The sequence below is a fragment of the Microcaecilia unicolor genome, chromosome 1 (assembly GCF_901765095.1).
Source record: "Microcaecilia unicolor chromosome 1, aMicUni1.1, whole genome shotgun sequence".
NCBI classification, from domain to species: Eukaryota; Metazoa; Chordata; class Amphibia; order Gymnophiona; family Siphonopidae; genus Microcaecilia; species Microcaecilia unicolor.
In genome coordinates this window covers 100,374,333-100,389,854 of record NC_044031.1, presented here as the reverse complement: position 1 = coordinate 100,389,854, position 15,522 = coordinate 100,374,333, and positions in this window count along the sequence as shown.

The following is a 15,522-nucleotide window of genomic DNA, read 5'->3' as shown; positions in this document are numbered from 1 at the left end:
GAGAGCCGAGAGCTCTCGTCTCCTGCCACCACCCTGCCTTTTTTTGAAAAATCCATGCAGCAACGTAAGCAGCGCCTTGTGTCTGCCCTGCGTGTGCTGTGAAAGGAGAAAATCGCCTCGCTGGCGTCGGGCCTTCCCTCGCTGTGTCCTGCCCTCTTCTGAGGTAACTTCCTATTTCCTCGAGGGCGGGACACAGCGAGGGAAGGCCCAACACTAGCGAGGCGATTTTCTCTTTTCACAGCACACACAGGGCAGACGCGAGGCGCTGCCTGCGTCACTGCATGGATTTTAAAGAAAAAGGCAGGGTGGTGGCAGGAGACGAGGGCTCTGTTGGCTCTCAACGGAGGGGGGATGGGACCGGGTCGGGGGGGGGCTCAGATGGGAGAGGGGTGCTCAGAGGGGAGAAGGGGATTGGGGTGGGGGAGGGGTGGGGGAGCTCAGAGGGGTGCTCAGAGGGGAGAAGGGGATTAGGGAGGGTGGGGGTGCTCAGAGGGGAGAAGGGGGATTGGGGAGGGTGGGGGAGCTCAGAGGGGTGCTCAGAGGGGAGAAGGGGACTGGGAAGGGGAGTGCTCAGATGGGAGAAGGGGTCTGAAGCTGGAACTGGGGTCTGACAAGGGGGCAGGAGGGAAAATAGGTCTATGCCTGGGGCAGGTGGGAGAATGGGACTGGAGCTGAAAAGGGGGGATGCAAGGCATGTGGTGGATGAAGGGGGCTGGAACTGGGGGCTGAAAAGGAGGGTAGTTGGGATAAGGGGGCTAGTACTGGAACTGGGGGCTGAAAAGGGGCAGGGGCTGAAACTGTGGGGACTGGGGGCTTTAAAGGGGATAGGAAGAACTGGCTGGGGGCTGAAGCTCGGGACTGATGGGAGAAAAGGGCTGGGGACTGGTGGGATAGTGGGGCTGAAAAGGGGGGCAGGTGGGAGATGTGGGCTGGGGCTGGAACTAGGGGCAGGTGGAATAAGGGGGCTGGAACTGGGGGCTGAAAAGAGGGGGCAGAGAGAGAGAGAGGACAGACCCTGGATGGAAGGGGGAGCGTGAGGGAGGGCAGACCCTGGATGGATGGGAGAGGGAGGGCAGACGGATTGAAGGGGCAGAGAGAAAGGGCAGATGGTGGGTGGAAGTGGGATAGAAAAGAGGGTAGACTGGGGCAAATGGTGGATGGAAGGGGCAGAGATAGAGGGCAGATGTGGATGGAAGGGGGATAGAGAGATGGCAGACTGGGGCAGGTGGTGGATGGAAGGGGCAGAAATAGAGGGCAGATGTGGATGGAAGGGAGCGAAAGGGCAGACAGTGGATGGAAGGGACATTAGAGAGGGCAGACACTGGATGGCAGAGAGAGAGCGTAGACAGATGCTGGATGGAAGGAAGACAGTGAAAAGAAGATGAGGAAAACAGAAACCAGAGACAACAAACTGTAAATAAAATATATATTTTTATTTTTTTGCTTTAGGATATAGTATTGTAGCTGTGTTAATAAATGTTTATAAATAGAACATGTAAATAAGGTAATCTTTTTATTGGACTAATTTTAATACATTTTGACTTAACTTTCAGAGAACAAAACCCCCTTCCTCAGGTCAGGATAGGATACTGTAACAGCACGATACTGTATTGACCAGAGGAAGGAGATTTTGGCCTCTGGAAGCTAAATGTATTAGTCCAATAAAATGGTATTATTTTACTTTCTGTATTTGTTTTATTTCTATTTGTTAATTTGTAAAGTGGTGATTGGTATTTGTTAGTTTTTTTCAAATTTACATCTGCTGTCTTTATATTTTGCACAGTACTAGGGGACATTTTCTGTTTCTGTGGTGTTGCATTGTATGCAGAGTCTGGCATCGGGGGTTCAGTTTAATTTTTGTCTAAATAGAAAGTTTATGATTACTTATTCAATAGTGGATTAGGGTGTATCTGTGTTTGTGAAAAAGACATGGCTTTCGGTTGGCATTGACTGTGCAGGATCGACGATCTGTACTAATCTGTTTTCGTTTTACAATAGGTGAATTGATGTTCTAGTGCTCACTATAGTGTTTAAGATGCTTTCCTTTTCCTTGTGTGACTCGTACAAATTACTGCTTATGGTATGGTAGAATTGCTCTATAGGTCCTGAGTGTGTGTATTCTCGGTATGCCTAGTACTGGATTTGGGGGGGGGGGGGGTATTAAAAAATGACCGGCCCCGGGTGTCAACTACCCTAGCTACGCCACTGCTTCCTCCTCCCATCCCTCAGGCCTCTCTCTCCTCTCCGCTGCAATTCTACAAACTTTGCAGTTGCTGGCAGCTATTAGAGGCTTTCCTCTAACCGTCCAAAGGCTTTCCCTCTGCTGCACCCCTCCCACGTGGCAAAAGGAAGTCATGTCAGAAGGAAGGATCCTAGGGCTGGCCAGAGGAAGGCCATTTGTGCACAGAAGTACTTCACACCCTTGACTGTATCACTCTCTTGGTATTTTGCAGCCCAAATGCATGACCTTGCATTTTTTAAATATTAAATCTAGCTGCTAAATTCTAGAAAATTCCTCAAGCTTCGCTAGATCACTCCTCACGTGATCCACACCATTCTGGGTGACTACCCTATTGCAAATGCTGGTATTGTCCACAAAGAAGCAAACCTTACCAAATAGCTCTTTCTGCAATTTTGCTTATAAAAGCCAATCCCTGCAGCACACTACTGGTAGCGCCCCTTTCCTCAGAGTGAACTTCATTTAGCAATACCCATGTGTCACCTTCCATTCAACTACTGTAGTTTCTAACCCAGTTAGTCATTTAAGGGCCCTTATCAAAGGCACTCAGTTTATTTATAAATTGCTTATACAGAGCTGTGTCAAAGGTTTTGCTAAAATCTATGTACAGCAATTCTAACACTCTTCCTCTATCCAATTTTCTGTTCCCCTTGTTAAACAATTAATTAGATTTGTCTGACAAGACCTACTTCTAGTAAAAACATGCTGATTTGGATTCTGCAACCCACTGGATTCCAGAAACCTCACTAGCCTCTGTTTTAGAAGCATTTCCATTGATTTACTCACCATAGAGGTCAGACTAACTGGCTTGTAGTTCCCAACCTCCTCCTTGTTTCCACTTTTGTGGTTTCACTTACTAAGCCGTGTAAGTGTCTACGCGGGTCCAACATGCACCAAAATGGAGTTACCGCCCGGCTACTGCGTGGCTCTTGCGGTATTTTCATTTTTGGCGCACATCTGATATGCGCGGCGAAAAATAATGTTTTTTTTGGACGCACCTTATCGAACGCACCAAATGGCATTTGACGCACGTAGGTCATTATCGCCTGGTTAACACATGAGATTTTACTGCTAGATCAGTGGTTGGCAGTAAGGTCACAGACCCAAAATGGATGCGCAGCACGTCCATTTTCGGCAAAAATAAAAAAGGCCTTTATTACAGGCGCGCTGAAAAATGGATCGACGTGTGCCCAAAACCCGCACCTACACTACCAAAAAACATTTTTCAGCGCACCTTAGTAAAAGGACCCCTTTGTCACTTAACTACAGAATATTACTCAGGGTATGTGTGTGAGCTTCTTGGAAGGTGATTTTTTTTTCAGGGCACTGGTGAGAAGATGATTGTTGTTTCCGTGTCAGTTCCTGCTAAGGAAGGAGTATCTCTGAAGGATTCATCCTCACAAGGAAAGCTGCTAGAATTCATTGAGGCAACCATCCAAGGGAATCTGAGGGGGGAAGAAGTGAGAGAAGAATTTGCAAAGGTACTTGCACTGCCCTATCTGTATTCCTCCTACCAGAAGCATAATATTACACAGCTAATGACATAAATGGCTCAAATTATACAGAAAAAATCTGTGAAATTTTGTATTGTTTGTTGTTTCAGTATACAGTTTTTTTTAGTGTGATGTTTAAGATATCAATAAGATTTCACAACTATGTTGAGAGTTAATTATGAACTAAACCACTAGTAATGACCTCTGTCTTGGTGATAGCAAATCCCAAATTTGCTTTTATTTCTATAATGTGTGTAAGTTGGTTGATTTGCACTTGTTGGTGTCATAGGAAAATATTTTTAAATTATTTGTGTCCCCTACTTTATAAAATTACTTTCACAACCTAAGATCAATATTTAGTCCACTTTCTTAAAACAAAAACAAAAAGCCCCCATCCAAACATATGCAGTTATTTTTGTCGTTTCCTCTAATTGTGTGGCTGGCATTGTGAGACTCCTGGAACTGAACTTCCTCCCCTTTCTTGTGCAGCTGGGAAATTCTCCGTCTGTTCTTGTTCCTTTATTAACGGAAGCGTCCTACAGCAACACAGCCTTCAAACCTCCACATGACTCTCGGGTCTGCTGTCCAGCGGCCAAACTACCAGGTGTTTGGTTATTTGCTTAGGCTAGCTTACACAATAGAAATAATATTTACAAAAGACAGGGTACCTGAGGCAGTGTTTCCTAAACTGTAGTCTTTGGACTCTTTGAGATCCGGGACAGGTCATTCAGGAAGCCACAAAGGTGTCCCTAGTTCTATAAGCTTTGGCAGGGAATGTGCAGGCTGAAAACTACAAGTAACATCCTCTGACTTGGCCAGTCAAGAACTGAGCCAGTATCACACGTGGAAATCTACCTCAGGGGACCTGTACAAGGCCTCAGGTTGAGACATATGGACACAGAAGGGAGCATTACCTGTACAGTCCCACTATTCTGTTGCTAGCCAGTTAAACCCTTTTGAATATGGACCCCTGTATTTTTATCCTCAGTGGCGATCCTTGGTCGGCTGTCAACCAGGGCGGATAGCGGCTGTGCCCCCCCGGGTGCAGCACGTCACCCCCCTGGCGTATCACCCAAGCCCCTCCCAGGGGTCATTCTTACCTGCTGGGAGCAGCCACTTGGCTATCGGCTCTGCTGGTTCCCTGCTCCCTCTGCCATGGAACAGGAAGTAACAGCAGAGAGGAAGCAGGGAACCAGCAGAGCCGACAGCCGCGTGGCTGCTACCTCCAACCCTCCAGCAGCGTGCACCCTGGGTGGACAGACCCCACCGCCCTGCCCTCGGTACACCACTGTTTATCCTATCACAGGGATGACTGGTTTTATGGAAGTAGATGGCCTTGAGAGCTGCATCTCCTCTACCTGTCTGTAGCTCTCAGAGCTGTTCAACCTCCTCCCCACCAGAGGTCTGTTATACAATTGTTTGAAAAGAGTATGTAAAATAATGCTAGGGAAAAGAGAGGAGGAGGCAGTGGTGTACTGGAGAGCCGGTTGTTAATTTTAGAACAATTTTGTGAGCAGGTTGTTGTGCTGTTGGGTGTCCAGTCGATTTTGTAGATTATAACAGTTTGTCCAGGTTTCGGGAGATGCGCTGCGCCTGCACTGAGCAGTCACCTCAAAGTAAGCCAATTTTTTTTGCAGCAGGAGGCTGGAGGCAGGCCCAAAGAATGTGCCAGCGGCATCAGAGGTCACCTGATGTATTGGTGCATGCATGTGGCAGCCCTCTATCCTTCCAACCCCAACAGTAGCTGATTTCTACTACCTCAAGGAATCCTAATCCACCCTTTTAAAATGTCCAGGGGTACAAAATACAACCCATTCTGTATGCCCTAGAGGAGAGAAATATGCTCTATGAAGCACTGTTATGATATTTTAATCTGTGGATGAATAAGAAGTCATAAACAATCTCAGGATTCATTCTAGCTCTCCTGTCTTCCACAGTCCTTCCTGGAATAGATGTTATCTTCTTAGAAGATGTGCTGGTAACAGGATGTACAGGATCCTCCATGCAAATTTTGCTAGTTGTGGCCAGTATGTTTGCTTGTTTTTCCAAAAAATCAAAATATCGTTGTCGGCGTCACTCAAATGTAAATAACAGTCCAATTCATTAACGGGCTTCAAAGTAGAAAATGACATAGGGACAAAGTTTGTCCCCGTCCTCGCGGGCTCTGTTCAGTCCAGACCTGGTTTGCATAAGACCGCCTTCAGGGTGCCATGAGGTTGCCAACTGGATCCAGCTTCACCCTACAAGGTTGATCCAATCCTGGGTTTACCTCAATGCATGCAGGGACTTATAGTTCTGATTCCCTAAAAAAAAAGAAAAGTACAAATCCTTTCATTCAATAGAGTAAACCCAGGCTTGGATCAACCCTGTTGGGCGAATCTGGATCCATTCTTCTTGATAAGTACGCTTAGGCTCAGTTTTGCCACTCCCTGCTGCTTGTTTTTGGTTTGGAGCAGCATGCCGGGACTTCTTGTGCATGCTCTGAGAATGTGCGAGAAGTCCCAGCATGCTGCTGAGAGCCAGAAACAAGCAGTGTGGACTGCGGAGTGGCAGCGGTCCATTTATTAGGTTGCGGGGCTCAGCTTCCCTGCCAGAAAATGAATGCCTCGCCTAGTAAGAGCTGCTTTACAAGCATTTACATGTTTTACATCTCATTACTATGCATTATGGTAATTTGAGTCATGTTAGTGGCCTTTAACACACGTTAGGGGGCAAATAACATGATGTAGAGCCCTAAGGCAACTTTGATAACTTCCCCCCTAAGTGTCAGCACTTACATGTGTATATTTGTTTTTCAGAACATACGCATTTAAATGCCAGCACTTAGATGTGATTCTCTGCTATTTTAAAAATGTATATGTCTATTTTTCTTAATTAGTAACAGAGCCTGAAATCATTTGACACTGGGGAATTAAGGTGTGTGTGTGTGTGTGTGTGTGTGTGTGTGTGGGGGGGGGTGATCTTTCCTAACCCCTTCTGTAGAATGCTGACCAAAATGAGCACTTTGTAAAAACCTAGATATCTCCTGGAGCAGGTGTAAATCCTGATAGTGGTCTCGGAGATCATAGATGTGTATTCCCTTTCTAAAATGGGGTATATAGGTGTATTTTGCAGTCCCTCCCTAGTCCCACTTAAAACATACCCAAATCTTGCCCCTTTTCCATATATACATATTGTTTATTCGACATAGATGTGTATATGCCAGTAAGTACCTGTGCAAATTGTGAATAGGGCTTCTCAAATAACTTTCTTAGCCACTCCACTATGTTCTTGTCCTCGCTGAGTTTTCCTTTTACTCCATGATCATCTAATAGTCCAGCTGACTCCCTTATAGGCTTCTTAATTCGATTGTACTTAAAAGTTTTGTAGAGTTTTTGTTTCTATCTTTTTGTTGTCCTCAGTAATGCTTTGCATATAATTTGACATTGCTTATGCTGTTTCATGTTTTCTTCATGTGATTCTTTTTCCATTTTTTCACAATGTTCTTTTGGCTGTAACAGCCTTTTTCACCTTACCTTTTAATCAGGCTGGCTGTCATTTGACCTTCATTCTGCCTTTTTTAAATATGTAGAATACATCTGGTCTGTGCTTCCAAGATGGTATTTTTGAACAATAACCATGCTTAATTTAAACTCAACCTCTGCAGTTGCTTCTTTTAGTTCTTTTTTTTTCTGTCATTTCCCTCCTTTTACCGTGGAGGGGCATGATTGAACGGGGCACCCAAGTTTTCATGAGGACGTCCTTGCAGGACGTCTGGCGAAGGGGTGGGGAAACCCATATTATTGAAACAAGATGGGCGTCCATCTTTTGTTTCGATAATATGGTCAGGGACGCCCAAATCTCAACATTTAGGTCGACTTTAGAGATGGTCGTTCCCAATTTTCGGCGATAATGGAAACTAAGGATGCCCATCTCAGAAATGACCAAATCCTAGCCATTTGGTCGTGGGTGGAGCCAGCATTCATAGTGCACTGGTCCCCCTGACATGCCAGGACACCAACCGGGCACCCTAGGGGGCACTGCAATGGATTTCAGAAAAAGCTCCCAGGTGCACAGCTCCCTTACCTTGTGTGCTGAGCCCCCCAAAACCCACTCCCCACAACTGTAGACCACTACCATAGCCCTTAGGGATAAAAGGGGGCACCTAGATGTGGGTACAGTGGGTTTGTGGTGGGCTCACATTTACCACCACAAGTGTAACAGGTAGGGGGGATGGCCCTGGGTCCGCCTACCTGAAGTACACTGCAGCACCCACTAAAACTGCTCCAGGGACCTGCATACTGCTGTCATGGAGCTGGGTATGATATTTGAGGCTGGAAAAAATATTCTTTTAGGGTGGGAGGGGGTTAGTGACCACTGGGGGAGTAAGGGGAGGTCATCCCCGCTTCCCTCCGGTGGTCATCTGGTCATTTAAGGCACATTTTTGTGGCTTGGTCGTAAAAAAAAAGGACCAAGTAAAGTCGTCCAAGTGTTCGTCAGGGACTCCCTTCTTTTTTCCATTATCGGCCGAGGACTCCCATCTGTTAGGCACGCCCCAGTCCCGCCTTCGCTATGCTTCCGACCCCTCCCCCCCCCCCCCCGTGAACTTTGGTTGTCCCTGCGACGGAAAACAGTTGAGGACGCCCAAAATCGGCTTTCGATTATGCCGATTTGGACAACCCTGGGAGAAGGACGCCCATCTCCTGATTTGTGTGGAAAGATAGGAGCCCTTCTCTTTCGAAAATAAGCCTGATAGTGCCCCTTTTGAAGGTTAAATACTTCTAGCACAGTACATTTCCTTAGTGTTTTCTCTCAGTTATTAAGTAAAATGTGAACAAAAGAATAGCGATACTGGGTAAGACCAAGGGTCCATCTAGCCCAGTATCCTGCTTCCAACAGTGCCCAATCCAGGTTACAAGTACCTGACAGAAACACAATTAGTAGCAACATTCCATTCTACCAATCCCAGGGCAAGCAGTGACTTACTACTACTACTACTACTTATCATTTCTATAGCGCTACTAGACGTACGCAGCGCTGTACACTTGAACATGAAGAGACAGCCCCTGCTCGACAGAGCTTACAAACTAATTAGGACAGACAAACAGGACAAACAAGAGATAAGGGAATACTAAGGTGAGGATGATAAAATAAGGGTTCTGAACAAGTGAATATGGGTTAGGAGTTAAAAGCAGCATCAAAAAGGTGGACTTTTAGCTTAGATTTGAAGACGGCCAGAGATGGAGCTTGATGTACCGGCTCAGGAAGTTTATTCCAGGCATATGGTACAGCAAGATAAAAGGAACGGAGTCTGGAGTTAGCGGTGGAGGAGAAGAGTGCAGATAAGAGAGATTTACCCAGTGAACGGAGTTCCCGGAGAGGAATGTAGGGAGAGATGAGAGTGGAGAGGTACTGAGGAGCTGCAGAGTGAATGCACTTATAGGTCAATAAGAGGAGTTTGAACTGTATGCGGAAACGGATAGGAAGCCAGTGAAGTGACTTGAGGAGAGGGCTAACATGAGCATAACAACACTGGCGGAATATTAGTCGTGCAGCAGAATTTTGAACAGATTGAAGAGGAGAGAGATGGCTAAGTGGGAGACCTGTGAGAAGCAAGTTGCAATTGTCTAAGCGAGAGGTGATAAGAGCGTGGATGAGGGTTCTGGTAGTGTGCTCAGAAAGGAAAGGGCGAATTTTGCTGATATTATAGAGAAAGAAACGACAGGTTTTAGTAGTCTGTTGAATATGTGCAGAGAAGAAGAGGGAGGAGTTGAAGATGACCCCAAGGTTAGGAGCTGATGAGACAGGAAGGATGAGAGTGTTATCCACAGAAATAGAGAATGGGGGAGGAGGAGAGGTTGGTTTAGGGGGAAAGATAAGAAGCTCAATCTTGGTCATGTTTAGTTTCAGATGGTGCTGAGACATCCAGGCAGCAATGTCAGACAGGCAGGCTGATACTTTGGCCTGTCTCAATAGCAGACTATGGACTTTTCCTCCAGGAAGTTGTCCGAACCTTTTTTAAACCTAGATGTTCTAACCGCTGTTACCACATCTTCTGGCAGCGAGTTCCAGAGCTTAACTATTCTTGGAGTGAAAAAATATTTTCTCCTATTTGTTAAAAGTATTTCCATGTAATTTCAATGTGTGTTCCCAGGTCTTTGTAGTTTTAGAAAGAAAGGTTTATAAAATCCTGAGTGGTGTAGAACAAGTAGAAGTGAATCAATTTTTCCAAGCTGAAGAGCCCTAACTTCTTTAGCCTTTCATCATATACAGGAGGTCCATCTCTTTTATCATTTTGGTGGCTCTTCTTTGAGCCTTTTCTAATTCCACTATATCATTTTTGAGATACAGCGACCAGAATTGAACACAATAAAGGTGAGGTCACACCATGGAGCAATACAGAGGCATTATAATATTCTTAGTCTTATTTTGCATCCCTTTCCTAATAATTCCTAGCATCCTGTTTGCTTTTTTGGGGGGGCTGCCACCGCACACCAGGCAGAAGATTTCAGCATATTGTCTTCAATGACCCCTAGATCTTTTTCTTCAGTGCTGACTCCTAAGCACCTAGCATCATATAACTATGATTTGGAATATTGTTCCCAACATGCATCTCTTTGCAGTTGTCCACATTAAATTTCATCTACCATTTGAATGCCTAGTCTTCCCATTTCCTAAGGCCTTCCTGCAATTTTTCACAATCCACATGTGTTTTGACAACTTTGAATAGTTTTGTGTCATCTGCAAATTTAATCACCTCACTGTTTCCCAGTGGATCCAACACCGTTACTTCTCATACCATGACCTGCATTCCACTAAGAACTAGATCTAAAATTGCTCCCCTTCTTGTAGGTTCTTGGGCCAGTTGCTCCAAGAAGCAGTCATTTATTATATCTAAGAATTTTACCTCCCTAGCACTCCCTGATGTAGCATTTAAACAGTCAATACTGGGGTAATTGAAATCACCCATTATTATAATGTTGCCAAATTTGCCAAGTGGCCCCCAACATGGTTACTTCCCACACCAAATTATTTTATCCAACTAAGGTGTAAAATAGCTCTCTTTCTCTTGTCAGTTCCTGAACCGGCTGCCCCTTGAAGCAGTCATTAATTTCATCTAGGAACTTTACTTCCCTAGCTTTTCCAGATGTGACATTTATCCAGTCAATATTGAAGTAATTGAAATCACTCATTTTTGTTGTATTGCCAAATTTGTTAGTTTACCTCATAACTGTTAATTTTTCAATATCTGTCTGTTCTTTCTGGCCATGGGGCTGGCACAGGGCTGGAACCAAAGCAGGTGATTCAAGGCAGGAACTTTAGGCAAGGCTGGAACCAAGGCAGGAACTTAAGGCAGACAAGACTAGATAGGACAAGAACAATACAGGACAAGGTAGACAAGACAAGGCAAAAATGCTAACTTTTTTCTTTTAAACATAGTGCATTACTTTACATCTTTTTAGAGGATGATTGAGACCATTAACATTCAAAGAAGCTGCTTTTAAACTGGTCATATTAAAATTAAACAGTCAGTATTAATATGGCAGTACTTACACTGATATAAATATTTCTTAAAAGAAAATAAAAGCAGATTCATAAGTTAACATAGGGTATCTGCTCAATTTCGGACAGCACCAGCGTTTATGCTTTTTCTCCATGCGAATTCTGGAGGAACATCCGTGTACGTCAATTTGAAGACCCCTGAAGAAGGCCGTTTGGCCGAAACACGGACCGTGTTGGGTCCTAATAAAACTTTTTTGGTGCTCTTACCCCTTGTGGTTGTTGTCTGGTCTATTTTGGTTCTCTTCTGCTCTCTTTGTTGCCTAGAAAAACAGGTCATACAGCACAAAAAACAGAAGAACAGAGAAACAGAAAATACCATATACAGGACCAGTCTTGTAAGAATGTTGCTGTGTGTGGCAGAAATAAGTCTGATCAAATCTAACTATAATTCCATGAGTTCATATGTCAAAAACTCCAATATCCCATACAAAAAGTCAGACATGGTCCATAATTCAAAAACTCAATTCATAGAATTCAAAAAAAGTTTTGCTTGTAATTCAGTGATAAAACACACATATAAAATCCACTTCTTTTACTCATTCATCAAGCCCCACAATATCAAAACAAAGTCCATATATAACTGATTATGTCCTAATAATTATTTGCAACTGAATTGCTTCATAATTCATGATGTAGCATGAATAAACAGGAGTGTATATTCAGCTTTCAGAAAAGGCTCCACATTGTCTAACACATTCAATGAAGTCACTCACTCAAGCCCTCTAATTCGCATCTACCATCTGACACAAGCCACTAATGAGTCAACAAAACAGACGTGGTGATTCATAAACACAGCGTTTTTCAGCTTTCGTTTGCTGACTCGTTGGTTACTTGTGCTTGATGGGAAATGGGAATTAGAGAACTGCAGCAAAAGTTCGGAAGCATGCGAGTGAAAATACTACTACTACTTATTTCTATAGCGCTACAAGACATACGCAGCGCTGTACACTTGAAGATGAAGAGACAGTCCCTGCTCGACAGAGCTTACAATCTAACTGGACAGACAAACAGGACAAATAAGAGATAAGGGAATTACTAAGGTGGGGATGATAAAATAAGGGTACTGAACAAGTGAGTAAGGGTTAGGAGTTAAAAGCAGCATCAAAAAGGTGGGCTGTAACATTAACCCTATTGCCACTCTAAATCACTCTTGGGAATTGCGCTGCTCACCTTATAGTTTGAGTAATACACATATATTTATTTATTTTTATTTATTTGTTACATTTGTATCCCACATTTTCCCACCTATTTGCAGGCTCAATGTGGCTTACATAGTACCGTAGAGGCATTCGCCAGTCCAGTAATGAAACAAATACAGGTGGTATTATGGTTGAGTAAGGAACATATGTTTCAATTACAATGGGAATCAGGAGAGGAAAGATTATTTAGTGTCCAGTACAAGCTTTGGTTATGTTGTGTTGCAGAGTGCATGGGTACCACTTTACCAGCACACAGGGAAGGTAATTTTATAAAAACCCATGAAAAATGATATGAAAACTCTTATAAAGTTGCGCTTAGGTATACTGCCCTGAAAAGCCAGAACACAGTAACTCAAATTTTTGTTAAAACTAAGCTCACCAGATGTCCTGTAGTTATTGTGTATTTCTTAATATGGAAGCCATTTAACATTTGGATGCATTTTCAAGTCTTTAGCAAAAGTTCAAAACAAAGGGCCAGATTCTATATAAGGTGCCTAAAAAATCCATGCGGTAAACATTTCTGCCTAAGTGTGTTCTGTAAGCGGCACCTAGATTTAGGCATGGTATACACAATACAGTTAGTTGATATCCCAGCGCCTAAAACTAATGGCCTCCATTTACACCAATGAAAATGTGTGTAAATCCCTGCGCAAACTTAGACTCACTGGGCCATATTCTATAACCGCATGTAAATTTTGGAACGCCTATGAAAGACTCATTTCCCCTTCCATAGCCACACCCCTTTTGAACTGTGCTTATTAAAATTTAGGCACAGTTCATTACAGACTACGCTTAGCGAGTTGTGCATGTAAATTCTAATTATTGCCAGTTAGTGCTCATTGTGGCTTGTCAAGTGCTGTTATCAATGCTGATTAGCTTGTTAAGCCAATTAGGTTACGCGCATTGTTATAGAATACGCCTGGATTTCGGCGTGGATCTCTAGGCGCGCTATATAGAATCTGAGTGAAAATGTCTCTTGATAAATGGGAGATATGTTAAGTCAGAACATAGTACTGTATGTTTGGACTTTTCTCATATTTACATTCTCAACAGTTACTGTATTTTGACTTTTCAGGGCAGTATAGACTTGTAAAAGTAGGTGTACTGAAAGAGATTACGTATTTTTACATGGACCATGTGTCAGTATTCCTAAGCATATAGATGGGTAGATCCATAATGTACGCAGATATTTTATAAAATGTGTACATACACACATAGAATACATGCACATATTTATACCTGCAGTGTAGGTGTTAATTTGTGTGAGTATATGTGTGCTACTGGGGCTAGTTCTGGATGCTTATTTTATGAGGACATAGAGGAGTTAGTTCTGTGAAGACTCTCCCAAGTCAGCCACAGCTTTAGAACCTGCCCTTCCAGTTTCCAATTTAGGGTGCTTGATGGCATACCATTCAATCGGCACTTGTTTGCTGGAGGGAAGCAATCGGGGGTGCGTGGGTTTGCTGTGTGCCGTGGCTCCTTTCTACTGCAGCGGGTAAAGGCATTTTTTAAAAGGAAATGGCCGTGCAATATGTGAACTGTTTGCTGCATTTTCCCAGAGGAGCCCTTGCTGCCACCTATTTAGAGACAGTAAGGGCTCCTGTGCAAACCTGGCGGTAACCTGGCAGTGCACAGGGCTGCCCGATTAACGCAGGTTTCTAAAAAATAAGAGCATTTTTTTCAGCACTGGAAATGACGTTCAGTGGGGGGTGGGAACTACCACTGGGCTTCTGCGGTAGTGCGGTGGTAATGGCGAATTGGCGTACAGCAAACCTGTGGTAGGTATCAGCATTCGTTGTCTAGGTATGTCCCGGGTCCAGTTCACAGAGGCAGTGGGTTCATAGAGGCAGTGGGTTCCCAAAGAATACACAATCCACACGGGTTTGGATATATATATATAGAAAGTATATTTTATTTACATATATAGGCTCACAGAACTTAGTACAGGTAAATATTACAATGCTGTATCTGTGTGTGGGGGTTTAGATGGGAATCAATGAGAGAAAGGTAAGAATGGGGGGGTGCAGAGAAAGAGAGAAGCCTTGAGGTAGGGCTGAAGGTGTGTGTGCAGAGAAAGAGCCTAAGAAAGCAGAGCCATGTGATCTGAGTAGGGCTGAAGGAGAAAGGGGGGCCAGTGCCAGGGGCTCTGGTGGCTGAAGATGTGTGTGTGTAGAGAAAGAAAGAAGAGCTGAGCAGAGCCATGTGCTTCTGCTTCATATATATATCCAACAGGAACAGAGAGGGATCAAACAACTTCCTTTCTTCCCAGCCTTTGTTTGTCAGCTCTTTCCTTTACAAACTCCAGTTTAATTTCCTGATGCAGAAGGTGACCATTTTCACAGGTTCTACTCTTTGAAGTCCCCAGTTTTGGAGCCTCTCTGTCTGGCTTTCTTTGTTCTCACAGAGAACTGCTCCCAGATGCCCAAAGAGGACACAGGTATGCTAATCAGGGGTAATTTGAGAAACAAAAGGGCTAGCAGGCAGCTGGGCAGCATTTGGTCCATTTGCCATCCTCAGAACTTCCTGAGGGAGGGGGAGTTATCAGAGGTCCATTTACCATCCTCAGAGCTTCCTGAGGGAGGAGGGAGTTATCAGAAGCTGTTTCATCAATCCTGACATCCAGCAATCCTGACATCTCCACCACTTTTTTTTTGTGCATGGAGGCAAGATGGAAGCAAACCTGGATACCTGGTCTGTCACTATAGTGATGACTGTTCATGTTCCCATACCTCCAGTTATATTGCTCCTGCTAGTTCTAGCAGGTCCCTTGTCCTGCTTATTCATATCTCCACAATAGTGAGATGTTTAAGTCCCCTTATGAGTCTAAGCCTCTTGCCTTAGGTGGGGCAGTCATTAGTGGGTGGGGATAACCCAATATGCCACCCCCAGTGGCATAGCAAGGGCAAGGCAGTAGGGGCGGTCCGCCCCGGGTGCATGCTGCTGGAGGGTGCAGAGAGCAGCCGCGCGCCTGTCAGCTCCGCTGGTTCTCTGCTCCTTCTGCCCCAGAAGAGGTTACTTCCTGTTCCGGGGCAGAGGGAACAGGGAGCCA